Source organism: Ascaphus truei, chromosome 8, assembly GCF_040206685.1.
Source record: "Ascaphus truei isolate aAscTru1 chromosome 8, aAscTru1.hap1, whole genome shotgun sequence".
In the NCBI taxonomy this organism is placed as follows: domain Eukaryota; kingdom Metazoa; phylum Chordata; class Amphibia; order Anura; family Ascaphidae; genus Ascaphus; species Ascaphus truei.
Window position 1 is genome coordinate 48,859,346 of NC_134490.1, and position 18,917 is coordinate 48,878,262.

Genomic DNA, 18,917 nt, shown 5'->3' on the forward strand with positions numbered 1-18,917 from the left:
GCGCCCACTATGGCGGATACTGCAGGGACAAGAGCTGCCCCTCAATGGGGCAGGGGTCGCCATGCGCCAAGTTTTTCAGGGATACCTGAAAATTGAGCTGGCCACGGGCGACAGAGTGCTAGGCCACGCCCCCGGCGGTTCAGCCAATTAGGGCGAATCTGCCAGGTGATGTCACGGCCGCGCCCCGTCACCCCCTCCCTGTCTTTCCCCCTGCAGCTCACTGCAGACCGGGGGACTCGGCTGCACGCGCCGCTATCCTCGCTGACGCCATCCTCGCTGGCGTGCAGCGCAGGCAGCGGGCCGCAGCCTAAGAATAGCTTCAAATAATATGACTCATGTTCGAAGCTGCTTATATAGCCCCACAAACACAGGTTTATTCAACACGTGGAGAGACACCTGAGATATATCCTCGTCACTATTTCAGGGTCTGGATGGGAGTAACACCACCCTTAGTTTGACCTAATGACTCGTTAAATCCCTACCTTAGCTACAACAGATCTCTGTGGATATGAGTTGTTAGATGGAATACCCCTTTGCATATCATTAGCACTAACTGCGTTATAGTTTACGCAAGACCCTTTCCGGCTGAAAATAGCACTTAGCGAGCTTTAACTATACACGTTAGCACTAAATGAGGTGTTCAATTAGGTTAATATCTCGTAGTGTCAATAACAGAGCTCTGTGGATCTAGGCCATGGTGAGAATTTGGAAATTCTCTTTCCCGTATGTAAACGAACTGGTCACATGTTTTCACTTAACCCAAGGTCCACCATCTCCAATGGTTTAAACATATGAACATGTACTGTACAGGATGCCGCATTTTCCCCCCCTGCAGAAATTGCCTACAAAGTAAAAGCTTTATGTATGGAATAACATTTTTTAATGTAAACATTATAACCTTTCAATTTCATTTTCATTTACTACTCTGGGAAAAATTGGATTGTGTGAAAGGTTTCCATTAACAGTTCTCAGGGATCAGAGAAAAGAAGCTTGACATGTTGATTTTGCTATGCATTCGCATTAAGAAACTTAGTAGCTGTCGCTTTTTTTTATTGCTTTAAAAGTGGATTTGATTACAGTACATTTGCAAGTTAAACTTCAATTTAGAACTTGCTAACGGAATATAAAAGAGATGTGCCAAATGTAACCCCTAATGTCCCAGAGGCGGCTTAAACATATTGTGGTTATTCACAAAAACTGTGCAAGCCATTAGCAATCGTTAATGTGCAGATCACTTTAAAGAATAATACACATTTGGGGTTATTCGTTGAGCTCTGATCTCTCATTATGCCCCTGCTCGTCTCCTGCTCTCTACCCATAACTATCTCCATTCACCTCTACTGCTCTTTCTTACCTTAAACCCTTTTCCCTCACTGCCCCATACCTGTGGAACTTCCTCACACTCGGTGAACGCCAAGCACCCTTTCTTCCCACCCACAGTCACTCCTACCAACCATTGTGGCCAAGCACTGCCATCTACTGCACTTAGTCTCTCACCTGCTGTCTCTGTAAGTCACGCAACATACCACTTAGGGCTGTTATATACAGGATGCGGCCGTGCGTTCCTATGCGAACGCGCGTGCACGTGCCACATGCTTTTCCTGTATATAGTGCCGGGAGCTGCAGGTAATGTATATATGTGTGTGTATGTGTGTGTATATGTTGTGTGAGTGAAATTAAGTCTTAAGTAAGATTTTTTTAAATAAAAAAAAAGTTTAATAATTTTTTTATTTTTGTGTGCAATTATTTACCCCCCCCCCCACACACACACACACATCCATACAAACACACATCCACGCATACATGCATACATACATACACACTAATACATACATTTGAGCGCAGGCAGCGGCGCGAAAAGATGAATTTCTTCATCTTCGCCGCTGTCTGTCGGCTCCCCTCTCCCTGCCGTGCGCACGCGGCGGCCCTTCTATAGAAAGGCTGACTGACGTCAGCCAACTAAAAATCCGCGCCCACCACTATAAAATGGGCCTTAGATTGTAAGCCCTCCAGGGCAGGGATTTCCTTTCCAATTTCCTTCTTGCACTTATTGTATTATAATTCCCTGCACTGTTTTGTCTCTTTTGTACAGCTGTGGGCGCTATATAAATAAAGATATACAGTACATACTGCAGTCAAATGGGAGTTTCCCTGAGATAGTGCCCCTAACAGCACTATGACAGTTTAATGAATAACCCCCATTGTGTGCAGCAAAGAGGTTAATCCAGCTAGTGTGGGAGAAGTCAGAACTCATTGTACAAATACTGTATGAGTGTTTCAATTTATATGGTTATGAATGTGGAAATGCGAGCAGTCTGCATGTTTGTCTCTGTAATATGAGTTGTACATCTCCCATTTCCCTAGTGTATTGATGATGTTACTGATGCTCAAGTGAAAGTCGGTCAAACACAGCTCGATAAATACTGTACAATCATTGCAATTTTGTGAATCTGTTTCTTGTGCCTCAAGGTTTTATGTTTCCTCCTATGAATATTCCAGATGCTTGTTGCTTTTTATGCACTAGATGAAACAGGGCTTTTTCCATGGAGAAATACAAACCCCTCTCAGTGCCGTATGCTGTGGGGGCTCGATATCAAGCAGATCTTTGTAACTTCGTTAGCTCTGGGAGCCGATAGCATGATTATCACCTTAGGATGGATTCTGGAACAAAGATACAGAAAATATCAGGCCATGAGGCTCTGGGCATTTGATACCTAGCCCTTTTTGGATTCAGTCAACTTAAGCCCAAGTCCAGTCATCAAGATCAGACAGCAGGCCATGTTTTCAGAGCAACACATATCTACAGTAAGCAAGTTGTATAGCGATAATTAAACAATTATCTTAGCTCTAATTAAATGGTAAATCCAGAAATAAAGAAAACCTGGCCTGCTGGTTGCTGTTAACCACTGGAAGTGGGTAGTACATGTTTAATTGATACATTACATCTTGGGTGTCTCTTGCTGACAGCCCGGGAAAGAGGGATGCACATCATTCCTGTGCTTACGAGAATAACAGGAGGTTGAATAGCCATGCCATAGGATTCCTGCTATAGAGCCACCTACATGGCCAGCCACATATTAAAATTGAGCAGTTCAAATGTATTGGTACTATATTTCTTAATTATATACAATAAGAGTCCTTTAGTTCAATAATAATAATACCCTACCACAGTGCCGGGGGTTAGATTATTGCTATATATCAGTGGGAAATGTATGATGCAACAAAGAACCTTAATTGTTTCCTCTTTTCTTTTGACCTGTGTGACAGGGTGAAGTCAGGTACTGATAATTATGCCTGGAAAACATACATCTGAGTCCTTCGTCCAGCACTCAGAAGGTTAACCCAGTAAGAATACTTGGGCAATCAGGAAGTAAGATGAGACAGCTGACAACCAGCTTTATTATGAGGCTACTGCTTGTAGTAGGTGGCTGATTCAGACTACAGAGCTGTCCTCTGCACGCGCCTATCCAGACGAATTTCCTAACAACTCTCTAGGGACAGAGATTCCCAACCAAAGATACAGTAAGGACTTTAATATTGTTCCATAACTATTGTGGTGTATATGTTTAGGGGTTTGGAACTGCACAAAGCCAGCCAGCCCGATAGATAGGGCCTGGAATATTTAGCAAGATCTCCCTATGAGGAGTAAGCGTTCTTTTTATGAGTTTTGTATTTTATGAGTGTGCCTAAATGTTTATTTGTGTTGTGGAGAAATAAAATCACTGAACATTTGGTTTACCCTGAAAATAACATGTGGACGCTAGTCTAACCTCGCCTACAGGCGGTCCTGCCACAACCAGTTTCAAGAGAAATCAAATTGATTCTCACTTGGCGCCTCTAGGAGAGAAATAAATGTTACCCTCTTTCTGCTCATGTCATGCAATCTCATTTAATCAGAGTTTAATTAGGATTTCAACAGTATTAGCAGCCCCTGTTGCAAAGAGGCAACCAAGCTCAACTGCAATTACTTCTAAATGTGAAATCAATTTGAAATAAAATGTCCTAGTGATGATCCTAATGAGTTTGGAATGGCCTGAACATGTTCTTACAAGTGGCAAAACGTGTCAACTCTTGTACAGTTAAACTACGTGACCTTTGCGTTCATAAGGATGATGGACAGAAACGTTTTATTAACCATATGGAAACAGCAAGGCTTCTTGATAAAAGTCAACATGCTGAAAATTCAATCCTTCACCTTTGCAAACCTCCCCACCAAGAATAAAAAAGACAACCATTGAAATGTGATAACCAATAAAACCCGGAATCTAATCATTATTATATTTGGAGTTCCACCTCTTGTAGCATCCCAGCTACTGTATAGGTAGGAGACAAAGGTGACACAAGGGGAAAGGAAAGTGGAAGAAAGTGCACAGGTAAACACCAAATTCTAATGGTGCCTCAAATGTTGGTTGCACATATATGCAAATATATCTAAAAAAAATGAAAAACATGCTACACTTTTGTGCAATAGAGATGCGTCAAAACGGTCAACTTTTTCTTGGTGTAAAAGACAAATGCAAGAAGATGCAAACATTTTAACTATTGCTTGGATGCCACCTTTTCTCTTTGTATTTGCTGTGACCTCACTTTTTTCTACCAGCCTTATATGTCTCTAACTCTATTCATATACTGTATCTCCATCTCTACTTCCTTCACCCCTTTTCAGTTCACATGAACTCCTCTCTTACCTGCGCCCTCTGACCTTACACAGCTATACCCCCTGCACTAAAACATACCCCTACATATCATCCACACACATTCTCTTTCTTTCCATGCTTCTCCTCCTTGCATCTGGGGGCATCTCTCACAATCCTGGTCCCTGTCTTATTTCTACTTGCTCTCGTCCTCGCCTCCCTCATGCAACTTCCACTCCTTCTGGTATGAACCCCTCTAACATCATACCCACCCCCTCTCACCCTCCCTCCTCTCTCCCATTCTCCTGTGCCCTTTGGAATGCTTGCTCCCTTTCTAACGAGTTCCTCACCGTGCATGACTTCTTTTTCTCTCACTCTCTTCTTCTCTTTGCTATAACTGAGATTTGGCTCACTCAGTCTGACTCTGCTCTGGAAGCTGCCCTCTCTTATGGTGGCCTCTCTTTCTCCCACACTCCTCGCCCTCGAGGAGGTGTGGGGCTCTTGCTCTCCTCTATATGCTGCTACCAAACCATTCCTATTCCTCCCTCTCTTGCTTTTCCCTCAGTTGAGGCTCACACTGTCCAGATTTTCTCCCCTCTCCCTGTTCACATGGCGGTCATCTATTGCCCGCATACCTCTACTCATCCCCCTTCTGTCTTTCTCTCTCACTTTTAATCCTGGCTCTCCTTCTTTCTCTTCTCTGACTAGTTTTCCAATTAGGCGGAGCGCTGTGGTGCTCATAAACATGAAAAGAAAAAATATATAATGGTGCAGATAGTACAACAATTTAGAAAAAAATTAATATAGTCTCTGCTATGGTTGTACTCACAAATGATTAAGTCAAAATAGACATATCAGAGACTCATCTCTCTCTGATAGGAGCCCTTTAATGGAAGCCCCCTCAGGATGGTGTCTTGCTAGAAATTCATGAAGCTTGTAGTATGTAGATAATCGAATGGTCTCCCAGGGATGTATATAAAGAAAAGAGAAAGCGCACAATAGTATAGTACGATCTAAATTGTATTGTAGCAGTTAAAAGTATATATAATGCACTCACATTTGAAATATAGTATACATTCGAGGGAGAGGACAGCTGTAGTAAGTTGCAGAGTGCCGGTATCTTCAAGAGCGGCGGAGTTCTTCCGCGTACGTCACGTGTACCCGCGTCACGTCCTGTGACGTCTCAGGTCAGGGCGGAAGAAGCTGCCTGGTGTATCCGTCTCTGTAGGTTTGCCAGCACCTGTCTCGAGTGTTTTCCCAGCTCAGTCACCTCCCACAGCTAATCGATTCAACGTGTTTCGCTGTGGCTTCGTCAGGATACAGAAACTCAACTCAAAGAAATTCAATCCTTCACCTTTGCAAACCTCCCCACCAAGAATAAAAAAGACAACCATTGAAATGTGATAACCAATAAAACCCGGAATCTAATCATTATTATATTTGGAGTTCCACCTCTTGTAGCATCCCAGCTACTGTATAGGTAGGAGACAAAGGTGACACAAGGGGAAAGGAAAGTGGAAGAAAGTGCACAGGTAAACACCAAATTCTAATGGTGCCTCAAATGTTGGTTGCACATATATGCAAATATATCTAAAAAAAATGAAAAACATGCTACACTTTTGTGCAATAGAGATGCGTCAAAACGGTCAACTTTTTCTTGGTGTAAAAGACAAATGCAAGAAGATGCAAACATTTTAACTATTGCTTGGATGCCACCTTTTCTCTTTGTATTTGCTGTGACCTCACTTTTTTCTACCAGCCTTATATGTCTCTAACTCTATTCATATACTGTATCTCCATCTCTACTTCCTTCACCCCTTTTCAGTTCACATGAACTCCTCTCTTACCTGCGCCCTCTGACCTTACACAGCTATACCCCCTGCACTAAAACATACCCCTACATATCATCCACACACATTCTCTTTCTTTCCATGCTTCTCCTCCTTGCATCTGGGGGCATCTCTCACAATCCTGGTCCCTGTCTTATTTCTACTTGCTCTCGTCCTCGCCTCCCTCATGCAACTTCCACTCCTTCTGGTATGAACCCCTCTAACATCATACCCACCCCCTCTCACCCTCCCTCCTCTCTCCCATTCTCCTGTGCCCTTTGGAATGCTTGCTCCCTTTCTAACGAGTTCCTCACCGTGCATGACTTCTTTTTCTCTCACTCTCTTCTTCTCTTTGCTATAACTGAGATTTGGCTCACTCAGTCTGACTCTGCTCTGGAAGCTGCCCTCTCTTATGGTGGCCTCTCTTTCTCCCACACTCCTCGTCCTCGAGGAGGTGTGGGGCTCTTGCTCTCCTCTATATGCTGCTACCAAACCATTCCTATTCCTCCCTCTCTTGCTTTTCCCTCAGTTGAGGCTCACACTGTCCAGATTTTCTCCCCTCTCCCTGTTCACATGGCGGTCATCTATTGCCCGCATACCTCTACTCATCCCCCTTCTGTCTTTCTCTCTCACTTTTAATCCTGGCTCTCCTTCTTTCTCTTCTCTGACTAGTTTTCCAATTAGGCGGAGCGCTGTGGTGCTCATAAACATGAAAAGAAAAAATATATAATGGTGCAGATAGTACAACAATTTAGAAAAAAATTAATATAGTCTCTGCTATGGTTGTACTCACAAATGATTAAGTCAAAATAGACATATCAGAGACTCATCTCTCTCTGATAGGAGCCCTTTAATGGAAGCCCCCTCAGGATGGTGTCTTGCTAGAAATTCATGAAGCTTGTAGTATGTAGATAATCGAATGGTCTCCCAGGGATGTATATAAAGAAAAGAGAAAGCGCACAATAGTATAGTACGATCTAAATTGTATTGTAGCAGTTAAAAGTATATATAATGCACTCACATTTGAAATATAGTATACATTCGAGGGAGAGGACAGCTGTAGTAAGTTGCAGAGTGCCGGTATCTTCAAGAGCGGCGGAGTTCTTCCGCGTACGTCACGTGTACCCGCGTCACGTCCTGTGACGTCTCAGGTCAGGGCGGAAGAAGCTGCCTGGTGTATCCGTCTCTGTAGGTTTGCCAGCACCTGTCTCGAGTGTTTTCCCAGCTCAGTCACCTCCCACAGCTAATCGATTCAACGCGTTTCGCTGTGGCTTCGTCAGGAATCAGAAACTCAACTCAAAGAAATTCAATCCTTCACCTTTGCAAACCTCCCCACCAAGAATAAAAAAGACAACCATTGAAATGTGATAACCAATAAAACCCGGAATCTAATCATTATTATATTTGGAGTTCCACCTCTTGTAGCATCCCAGCTACTGTATAGGTAGGAGACAAAGGTGACACAAGGGGAAAGGAAAGTGGAAGAAAGTGCACAGGTAAACACCAAATTCTAATGGTGCCTCAAATGTTGGTTGCACATATATGCAAATATATCTAAAAAAAATGAAAAACATGCTACACTTTTGTGCAATAGAGATGCGTCAAAACGGTCAACTTTTTCTTGGTGTAAAAGACAAATGCAAGAAGATGCAAACATTTTAACTATTGCTTGGATGCCACCTTTTCTCTTTGTATTTGCTGTGACCTCACTTTTTTCTACCAGCCTTATATGTCTCTAACTCTATTCATATACTGTATCTCCATCTCTACTTCCTTCACCCCTTTTCAGTTCACATGAACTCCTCTCTTACCTGCGCCCTCTGACCTTACACAGCTATACCCCCTGCACTAAAACATACCCCTACATATCATCCACACACATTCTCTTTCTTTCCATGCTTCTCCTCCTTGCATCTGGGGGCATCTCTCACAATCCTGGTCCCTGTCTTATTTCTACTTGCTCTCGTCCTCGCCTCCCTCATGCAACTTCCACTCCTTCTGGTATGAACCCCTCTAACATCATACCCACCCCCTCTCACCCTCCCTCCTCTCTCCCATTCTCCTGTGCCCTTTGGAATGCTTGCTCCCTTTCTAACGAGTTCCTCACCGTGCATGACTTCTTTTTCTCTCACTCTCTTCTTCTCTTTGCTATAACTGAGATTTGGCTCACTCAGTCTGACTCTGCTCTGGAAGCTGCCCTCTCTTATGGTGGCCTCTCTTTCTCCCACACTCCTCGCCCTCGAGGAGGTGTGGGGCTCTTGCTCTCCTCTATATGCTGCTACCAAACCATTCCTATTCCTCCCTCTCTTGCTTTTCCCTCAGTTGAGGCTCACACTGTCCAGATTTTCTCCCCTCTCCCTGTTCACATGGCGGTCATCTATTGCCCGCATACCTCTACTCATCCCCCTTCTGTCTTTCTCTCTCACTTTTAATCCTGGCTCTCCTTCTTTCTCTTCTCTGACTACCCTGTTCTTCTCCTTGGGGACTTCAACTGCCATATTGATGACCCCTCTCTCCCTTGGGCTTCCTGCTTTCTCTCTCTAACCTCTTACTTTGGCCATCAACAGTGGACTGCAGCCAGCACCAACAAGTATGGCTACTACCTAGACCAGGTTTTCACTAAAAATGTTTCTCTCTCTGATTTCTTCATTTTCCCCTTCCTCTCTCTGACCATCATCTCATCTACTCTCTCTCGCTTCTTCCCTCCTCCGCCTCCACCTACCCCTCGCTTCTGCTGAAACCTATTAACTTACCAGCTTTTGTTTCCACTTTACGCTCGTTCCTCTCCTCTGATAACCCGATCAAGAACTACAACTTTGCCCTATCCTCCTCTCTTGATCTACATGCCCGGCTTTCTCTCTGCCATTCTTGCCCTTCTAACCCCAGATCTTGGCTAAATTCCCACACGCCCATGCTGCATTCCTGCACTAGTTCCTCTGGAGGAAATTTCACACTCTTGCAGACTTCATTCACTATAAATGTATGCTATCCTGTTTCAACTCTGCCCTATCTCAGGCTAAACAAACCTATTTTTCTTCACTAATCTACACGCACAAGTCTAACCCATGCCGACTCTTCTCTGTCTTTGACTCCCCACTCAGACCACACTGAGCTGCCTCTTCTTCCTCCTCCATCTCACCTCAGGTCGTTGCTGACTATTTCAATTAAAAGGTGGAATCCATACATCATAACATCCCCTCTGTTTCCTCCTCCCATCCTATACCTCTTCCTAAGTCTCCTCCTGCCTTCTTTAATTATTTTTCCATTGTCACAGAGGAGGATGTAGCACTGCTCCTCTCCTCTTCTCCATCTGCCACTTGCCCTCTTGACCCCATTCCCTCCCATCTCCTAAAACCTCTTTCTCCTACTATAATCCGTATGCTCACACACATTTTTAACTCCTCTCTTTACTCTGGTACCTTTCCCTCCTCCTCAAACATGTAACAGCCATACCATTACTCAAAAACAGCAAGCTTGACCCCCTACCTGTCTTTCTAACTATCGGCCTGTCTCCCACCTGCCTTTTGCCTCTAAACTCCTTGTACGTCTTTTATTCTCTCGCTTGCTCCATTTTCTAAACACCTATTCTCTCCTAGACTCCCTACAATCTGGCTTCCGCACTGCTCACTCCACTGAAACAGCCCTCAGTAAAATAACTAATGACCTCCATGCTGACAAAGACAGGGGTCATTACACCCTACTCATACTAATCGACCACTCTTCAGCATTTGATACTGTGGACCACCCTCTTCTCCTACACATTCTCCATAGTCTTGACCCCTGACCTTACACCTGCTGTACAGACCAATGTTTCTGAATGTCTCTCTGCAATATCATCCTGGATGGCCCTCCGCTGACTTAAACTTAACATGGCAAAAACAGAGCTCCTCATACTGCCTTCCAAACCTGGCCCCAATACCTCCTTCCACATTACTGTTTGAAGTTCAGTCATACACCCAGTAGTGCAAGCCCGATGCCTAGGGGTCACACTCGACTCCTCTCTCACATTCTCCTCTCACATTCAAAATGTATCTAAAACCTGTCACTTTTTACTCTGCAATATTACAAAGATACACCCTTTCCTCTGTTGCTCGACTTCTAAAACTCTGACACAGGCCCTCATTCTCTCCCGTCTCGATTACTGTAACCTCCTGCTGTCCGACCTTCCTACCTCTCACCTGTCTTCCCTACAATATAACCTATACGCTGCTGCCAGAATCACTCTACTCTTTCCTAAATCTGAGTCAGTGCCTCCCCTTCTGAAATCCCTCTCCTCGTTTCCTTTCAAATCCTGTATCACACATTCAATTCTCCTCCTCACTTTTAAAGCTTTACACTCTTCTGCCCCTCCTTACATCTCAGCCCTAATTTCTCGCTATAAACCATCCCGACTCTTGCGTTCTGTTCAAAGATGTATTCTCTCTACCCCCTTTTATCTAAAGTCCTCTCCTGCCTTAAACCTCTCACTGACTGCCCACACCTCTGTTATGCCCTTCCCCTCAATACCCGACAAGCACCCTCTCTATCCACCTTTAATACCCACCTTAAAACACACCTGCTTAAAGAAGCATATGAGTAGCTCCGTGGCTAACACAATACACCTGATACATAAAGCTTGGCCCCTTGCAGATGCACTTATCTGAATGCCCTCCTACTGTATCTGTACAATTAGATTGTAAGCTCTTCGGAGCAGGGACTCCTTTTCCTAAATGTTACTTTTATGTCTGAAGCACTTATTCCCATGATCTGGTATTTGTATTATTGTTATTTATATGATTGTCACATGAATTACTGCTGTGAAGTGCTACAGTATGTACATTAATGGTGCTATATAAATAAAGACAGACATACATACATACAAACATACATACATACATAAAATACTGTATGATGGGATTTTCTAAAGGGAAATATGGGATGCCTTTTCTTAATGTATTCATATGTATGAACATGAGCACACCGTACAAAGAATAAGCCAACATGCATCAAATATAAGAACACAATTAATGACATGATACCACTATTGCTTTCAGGTGGGAAATTGATCTATTCTTTCAAATTGTAAAAAAAAAGCTATACATACAGTAGCCCTCTGTGTCATAGAAACATTTGAAGGCAGATACCATAAGAAGAGCTTGGATTATTTTGTCTACCCATTTTCATATCTGCTATGTCCTGGTTTACTCAACTGATACTGGTAGACTGGAGGTGCAGACTCTCGCTCTATGCCATGTTGTATTTGGGGTCTGTTCATCAGCAAATAAAAATATCTATTGTGAGCACATTCACATGTCTCAGACAGGTCTGTAATGCTTCTCCTCCCGATTAGCCCATAACTTACAGTACTTCCACTGCAGCGATGGGTTCTGGGAAATTACATGCAAATGAGCACATAGTGTCACCTTTTTCTTCATGTCCATTTTAACATGGATCCCTATAAGCTTATGACTGCCGCAGTACACATATTTTCAGCACAGCCTGGGTTACAGCAGTGCAAAGCCAGTAACCTACTCACAGAAATTTTTTAAACCATTTGGTCACATCAGTGTGAGGCTGGTTATACTGGCTTTGCAATGTGACGCTGGGATAGGTTTCAACCATACATTAAATATGTTATGGTGGGTAAAAAAGGGATAAAACCCCTCCACTGTACAGGGTACGGTGCTGGGTCTGCTTTACAAATTGTCAATCCTCTACATAGATAGTCTGTCTTCAAGTTCCTTTACTTCCCTCCTGACCCAGCTGAACCGTAGAGAAGTGCAAATCCATCTGAAGTGCAATCGCCAACATTTTTGCATGTTTTCTTCGATTCCTTGCAAATTGTTTAGCAAATCCCTAAGGGCTCATAAAGCTGCCAAATTAGAAGGCTTTTACAGAAAAAATCGCCTGGCAGCTAGTGAATCGCCAGCACATATCACATGATGATAAAGGAATTGTGTGACCTGCTGCATTTGCTTTGGGTTTTGGTGCGTGCAGAAGCCAGAGGGAGAAACCCGATTTACAAGAAAAGGTGCACAATTTATTAGATCGATGTTTCGGTCCCCATAGGGACCTTTCTCAAGACCAATCTGAACAAACATAAAAGGCCTTCATTTAAACCCCACGAAAAAGAGTGCAAACATGGGAAGTGGAAAGATTTCCGAGCAAGACGTCAGCAAATATGAACAGTGACAGACAATGCTATAATACAAGTGCACAAGGAGAATAAAAAGCAATGGGAACGTCACCGAGCCATTACAGAAACACATTGAGTACATTCTAATCATGACAACAATGTAGCTGCAGACTGAAACAAATAATATGGCAAATGCAATCACAGGGCTGAAATGATAATAACACATAGCAGTGTGGAGAGAAGGTCTTCAGTTAAGAGTAAACCAGTACTGAATTACACCCTAATCAGACGGTCGCCATCACTTAGAGATCATAATTGAAACAAAGCAAACCGACAGCTGACAAAGCGTAGCCGGCGGAGACCCCCGCAAAAGAGTGCCATATAAGGGCAAATTAGAAAGCAATTATATAAGTAGGGACCCCATAACCAGGCAGTGAATGAAACGAGAGGGTCCCCAAGCATGTTATCCTGTATGGGCTCTTGCTTTATGGTACATGGGGTGATTAAATGCTATATGTAGATGGACAATTTAAAGGGACATGACCACACAAATATACTAGGGAAGGGATGGCCAACTCCCGTCCTCAAGAGCTACCAACAGGTCAGGTTTTCAGGATATCCCTGCTTCAGCACAGGTGGCTCAGTCAAAGACTGAACCACCTGTGCTGAAACAGGGATATCCTGAAAACCTGACCTGTTGGCAGCTGTTGAGGATTGGAGTTGGCTACCCCTATACTAGGGCAAACCAGTATAATGCATTAATGTATTATAATGCAGAATAACACAAAAAATGCATTAATATTTAAGGAGATAACACATGCTATCATTGTTTTTCAATGTTGGTGCTACAAAGTTGCATTAACAATGCATCACGTTAACACGTGCAATAACATCTGCTACATCTGTACATGTCAAAGAATATACCTGATTTAAAAAAAAAACAGTGGTTCATGTGTTAACAATTCTTCCAGTAGCTGTGCTGTTGTTGAAATAATGTAAAGTACAGTAAAAGCACTTAACCATCCTTCTAGCACTCACTGTATGTTCCTAATGCTAGTAAATCAAACTCAATGTGATGTACTCTTTTTTTTTTTTTTTTGCAGAAAAAGGGTTGATTTATAATCCGAGCCAAACACTTACTGGCAAAGGAAAAGCAGAAAGTCCCTTTATTAGAAAAAAAAGAACATTGCTTTCTTTATATAAAACAACACCATTAAATCTAATTGCAGCCTGCACTGTACATTAACATTCTGTGACATCATGCCACAGTCTATTTTCCTTAATGCATTAGCTCTACATTACAAACCAGAATCATTGCCTATATCTACTACGCAGCGCTGTGTCACAATCTCCCTTCTGCTGCCGCCGCCGCTGCTGCTGCCGGAGGACTTCTTACAGTACATTCATTTCTATCTCTAAACCACACAAGACAGATAACAAAACAACCTTACCCCATTGGAAGGAAGAGCAATACAATCCTTAAAAATAAACATATTGTCATGAAGTCAGCAGACAAAAGGGTGTAATTGTTATTCACAACCATTAGGACTAGATCTATAAAAACAAACAGACAACAGATTATACTTACTACACAGAATTACCCAACAACCCCACAGAACAATACACCAAGGAACTAGAGGACACGATCAAACTATTCCCCAAAAATATCAAAAACTGTATCAGTCTCATCCCTGATGACCCAAACCAGGAACATTTTACATGCTCCCCAAAATACACATACTGGGGAATCCAGGAAGACCTGTCATATCTGGAATTGATATTCTAATCAAAGGAATACCAGGCCCAATAGGAAACACTCAAAAAGCATAGTTACATAAAGAACTAACTACATATAGGACACCAAGGAGATTTCACGTAGAAATAAAATGGAGCACAGCAGTAAAGGTTAGGGGGCTAGACACCAGCAAATATGGGGTTAAAAACACATTAATCCATGGTAGACATCATGGTGAACTAATAGGTCAGCACTCTGACGCGTTTCGGACAGCAGCCCTTTGTCAAAGAGCTCTTTCATAAACGTGCTCCTGCGCTTCTCCGCGTTCCTCGGGCGGATGTTCAGGGGATACCCCCAGAAGAAGTGTGCGTATGCGCACGAAAGTGTAGGGCAAATTTCAGAGCTTGTTATTGACGATATTGACGAGATCAGTGCGTCAGAAGGGGATCGGAAGCAGGAAGTACCTTCCTCCCCAAAGCCCGCCTCCCAGTGACGGAACATCCGCCCGAGGAACGCGGAGAAGCAAAGGAGCACATTTATGAAAGCTCCAGTGTGACCGGAGGAGGACTGTGTATTCTTTGGCGGCTGTTATCCATTGTCTGATTACATCATCCATTCTGTGAGTAGGGTCCCGGTTTTAACCTACCGGACCAGCGATCTACTTGTCAATCGCATATCATCAATTTTTATTGTTTTATATCTTATATTAAATTAGCTTTTTATAATTCCAGCCTTGTCAATGTTTGTCTTATGTTTGTTTTGTTTGTTTAATGTATAGGTGTGTCAGTCATTGTTGTATGTTCCTAGACAGTGTTAGCCTTAATCAATTGCTGGCATTGTTGCACTATATTTCTCTCTTTGTTTTCTTTCATATCACGCAACACACGGAGGAATCTGTATCTGGTCAAGGAATTGAAGGGACTTCTCTTTGGACATTTCTCCCAATTCGTATTGAATTTCCAGGACAATTACTGTTATTGGACTTGTAAGGCGCCGTTTTTTTTTCTTCTATTGTTCCCATTGTCTATTTTGATTTGTACAAATCATCATCCACCAGGCAGCCTAGCCCACCAATAGGATGGCCAACTCCTATAGAGGGGTCATCACACACTTATTCATTATAGTGTTATTTATACACCATCTTTCTTTTTTTCTTTTTTTCTATTCCATATGACACATAGCCCATTCACTTAAATAGGCTGTACAGAGACTTTTTTTTTTAACTAAACTGTGCTGGAAGGTGTTTAAAATATGCCCCTAAGTATATTAGAGACTGTCCCAGATGTTAGAAGAAGTTCTAAAGGTTGTTTTTGTCTTTGGACCCTCTTATCTACTACAATAATGTCATAGTGTCATAGGACAATTATTGTTGAGGAAAGATTAACAGAAATATTGATTTGCTTTTTATCCCTATGTGGATTTTATGAAGAGAGGGTGGGAGTCAGAGGAAGAACTATCATAGGGATATGTACAGTATAGGACAGGGAAGCTTAAGTTCTGTCATCCAGAACTACTTTACCAACATAACAGGTTTTCAGCACAACACATACCTAACCAAGTTGTCTTAGGGATCATTAAGATTATTATAATTGGTTAAGTATGCATTAGAGAAATCTTGACAACCTGGCCTGCAGGTTGTCCTCAGTAGCTTGATTACCTTTAGTATACAGGTGTGCCGACGAGTATTCTAAAACTTGCCTTGGAATATCTGGGGCTATCACCAACAAGATCCAGGTACATGCTGCAACATTTCAGTGGCATTTCTGCAGACTAATGGCCCATCGGATTAATGGGACTGTTTGAATTAGTTTGAATGGGACTGCCAGGGACCCCCGCTGTTAATCCGATGAGCCATTAGTCTGTCTGCAGAAATGTCACTGAAATGTTGCAGCATGTACCCAGCATGTACCTGGGTCTTGTTGATGATTGTCCCAGATTTGTATTAGAATACTCGTCGGCACTACAGTAGATATATGTTTGGCCTAGGTTCCAAAGTCCAGAATTCTGCCACTGACTGGTGTGTTCCCTTTGATAGTATACCCTGCTCCAGTACCACACACTGCTTGAGTTGAGCCTACACAAGTATCATGTAATTTGCTCCGTTAGTCGCCCGCTCCACGTGATTATTGAGGGTGTATGAATGCTCTGGGCAGTACAAGCCACGTGCAGCATTTTGCTTTTAGTACAAATCTTTCAAATCTGATTCAAGTCACTTGCAGAAATTAAAAAGAAAGAAATATCCTGCCGTGGTTTAATGTTTGAACCAGTTTCAGGCTCAATATAAATAGCCCTATGAAAAGTCTATACTCAGATAAAGATCTAACATGGCAAAGTCTGCGACCACCTGTTCCACTCATTAGACAAACAAAATTATAGAAAGATTACTTTCTAAACTATATCGACTAAAAGATGTGAGAATCCGTTGTTTTAAAGTGTCTGCAGATTTTTGACGTAAGAACTTTACTCCAATCAATGATACTTAATTGTCAAATAAGACAAGTTTATCCGTAGAGCACTGAGGTATATAAAGCTTATCAGTGCCACTGAGTCTTGCAGAGACCTGTATGCGCTGGCAGCATTATGTACAAATGAAAATAAAGTAACATCTCAAAGAATAAATATCTAGTAGGCAATCTCCACATAAATCTGGTTATTGAACCCACACAATAAAAAGTGTACATTGCCTCACTTTTGCCATCTTTCAACCAAACAATTATTTTGCTTTCTATCCTCTGCCCAATACCACCAGCATCTACAGGCCTTGGAAGTGGGAGGCCTTAGACGTGTGAGGAATGAACCTCTACTTCCGGCATGGCCAACTCTAGTCCTCAATGGCCAGCTACAGGTCAGATTTTAAGGCTATCCCTTCTTCAGTACAGTCAACAACTGAGCCACTGATTGAGCCACCTGTGCTGAAGCAGGGATATTCTAGAAACTTGACACATTGGTGGCCCTTGAGGCTGGAGTTGGCCACCCCTGCTCTACATTGTTTTATTTGAATGGAAAAATGTGTTGCCACAGTGGAATCTTAAATGTGAAGAGGGATATTGGGCAATCTTTGTGTGGATGGAAATATTTGAGCTGCGTTGAGCCTGCCAATGGTTTTATCAACTGTACATTCAAACTACACTATTTGTGCAATTTTCAATCATTCATTCTAAGGATATTCAATAGACCATGAAGCAGCCTTCCACTTAGTTTAAATAAAACAGGCTTTTACATCTATTGTACAGTTAATGTTATATGTAGAACCAAATGTATCAAGCTTAATTAGTAAATGGTATTAATAGACATATGTATTTGATAAATGTATAGCAACATCACCCCCATCCCATATGCCTCAAACATGTCAGCCGCTGAGGCAGAGCACTGTGTTGTTTGCAGATGGAGAGGCTCCTCTTTCTCCTCTGTGCCGGGCTGAGAGAGGAGAGGTGGATCGCAGCCTCTGTGCCGGGCAAGGAGAGGAGAGGCGGATCGCAGCCTCTGTGCCGGGCAGGGAGAGGAGAGGCGGATCGCAGCCTCTGTGCCGGGCAGGGAGAGGAGAGGCGGATCGCAGCCTCTGTGCTGGGCTGAGAGAGGAGAGGCGAATCGCAGCCTCTGTGCCGGGCTGAGAGAGGAGAGGCGGATCGCAGCCTCTGTGCTGGGCTGAGAGAGGAGAGGAGGATCGCAGCCTCTGTGCCGGGCTGAGAGAGGAGAGGCGGATCGCAGCCTCTGTGCCGGGCTGAGAGAGGAGAGGCAGATCGCAGCCTCTGCGCCGGGTTGAGAGAGGAGAGGCGGATCGCAACCTCTGAGCCGGGTTGAGAGAGGAGAGGCGGATCGCAGCCTCTGTGCCGGGCTGAGAGAAGAGAGGCGAATTGCACCCTTTACTTCTCCAAGGAGCGCAGGAGGCACCCACTGGGCAGCCAGTAGAGTTTTTTCCCCCTGGGATCACGGTACACTTGACATAGAATAGCGGCTCACCATGACTCCGGGTCACCTTTCATTGAGAAACACTCATTTAGAGCAAAGTACCTGTTAAATGTATATGAGTAATTTGTGTACAGTATATTACGTGCATGGATGGAAGCTCATGGTTTCACTAGGACTAATATAGATCTTTATGCGTCAGAACCGTGTATTTCATGTTCCTCTAGCACTGAATGGGTTAGCAAACAATTAACATCATGTGCCAGCACGTAAAATCCCATTTTGGGGCTTAAAGGAAAATAAGCGATAAACATCAAACATTTTATTAAAATAAAATGGAAAATAACCCTTAATCCCCCAACTCTGGACTCGTGGTTATTTTTATTCTGTTTCATTTGTTCCTTTTGCCAATCTCATAAAGGTCTCCAATGTTACCCGCAAAGCTTATTAAATACAAGATTCATATGTATATTTGCTTCCTTTATTATGCACTTTATAAAGCCCGCTTTGCACTTATAACATACCTACCCATCTTTGAATTCCCTTTACCAGTTTTTTGCTGGTCTCATTCCAAAACGCGTACTGATTTGGGCTTATTCACGCTTCTGATTTTTAATAATAAACATGAATCTCACAAAATAAAAAAGAAACAGAGTTGGAGATTGATGCCTATCAGTGTTTCCGTGCATACCACCCCC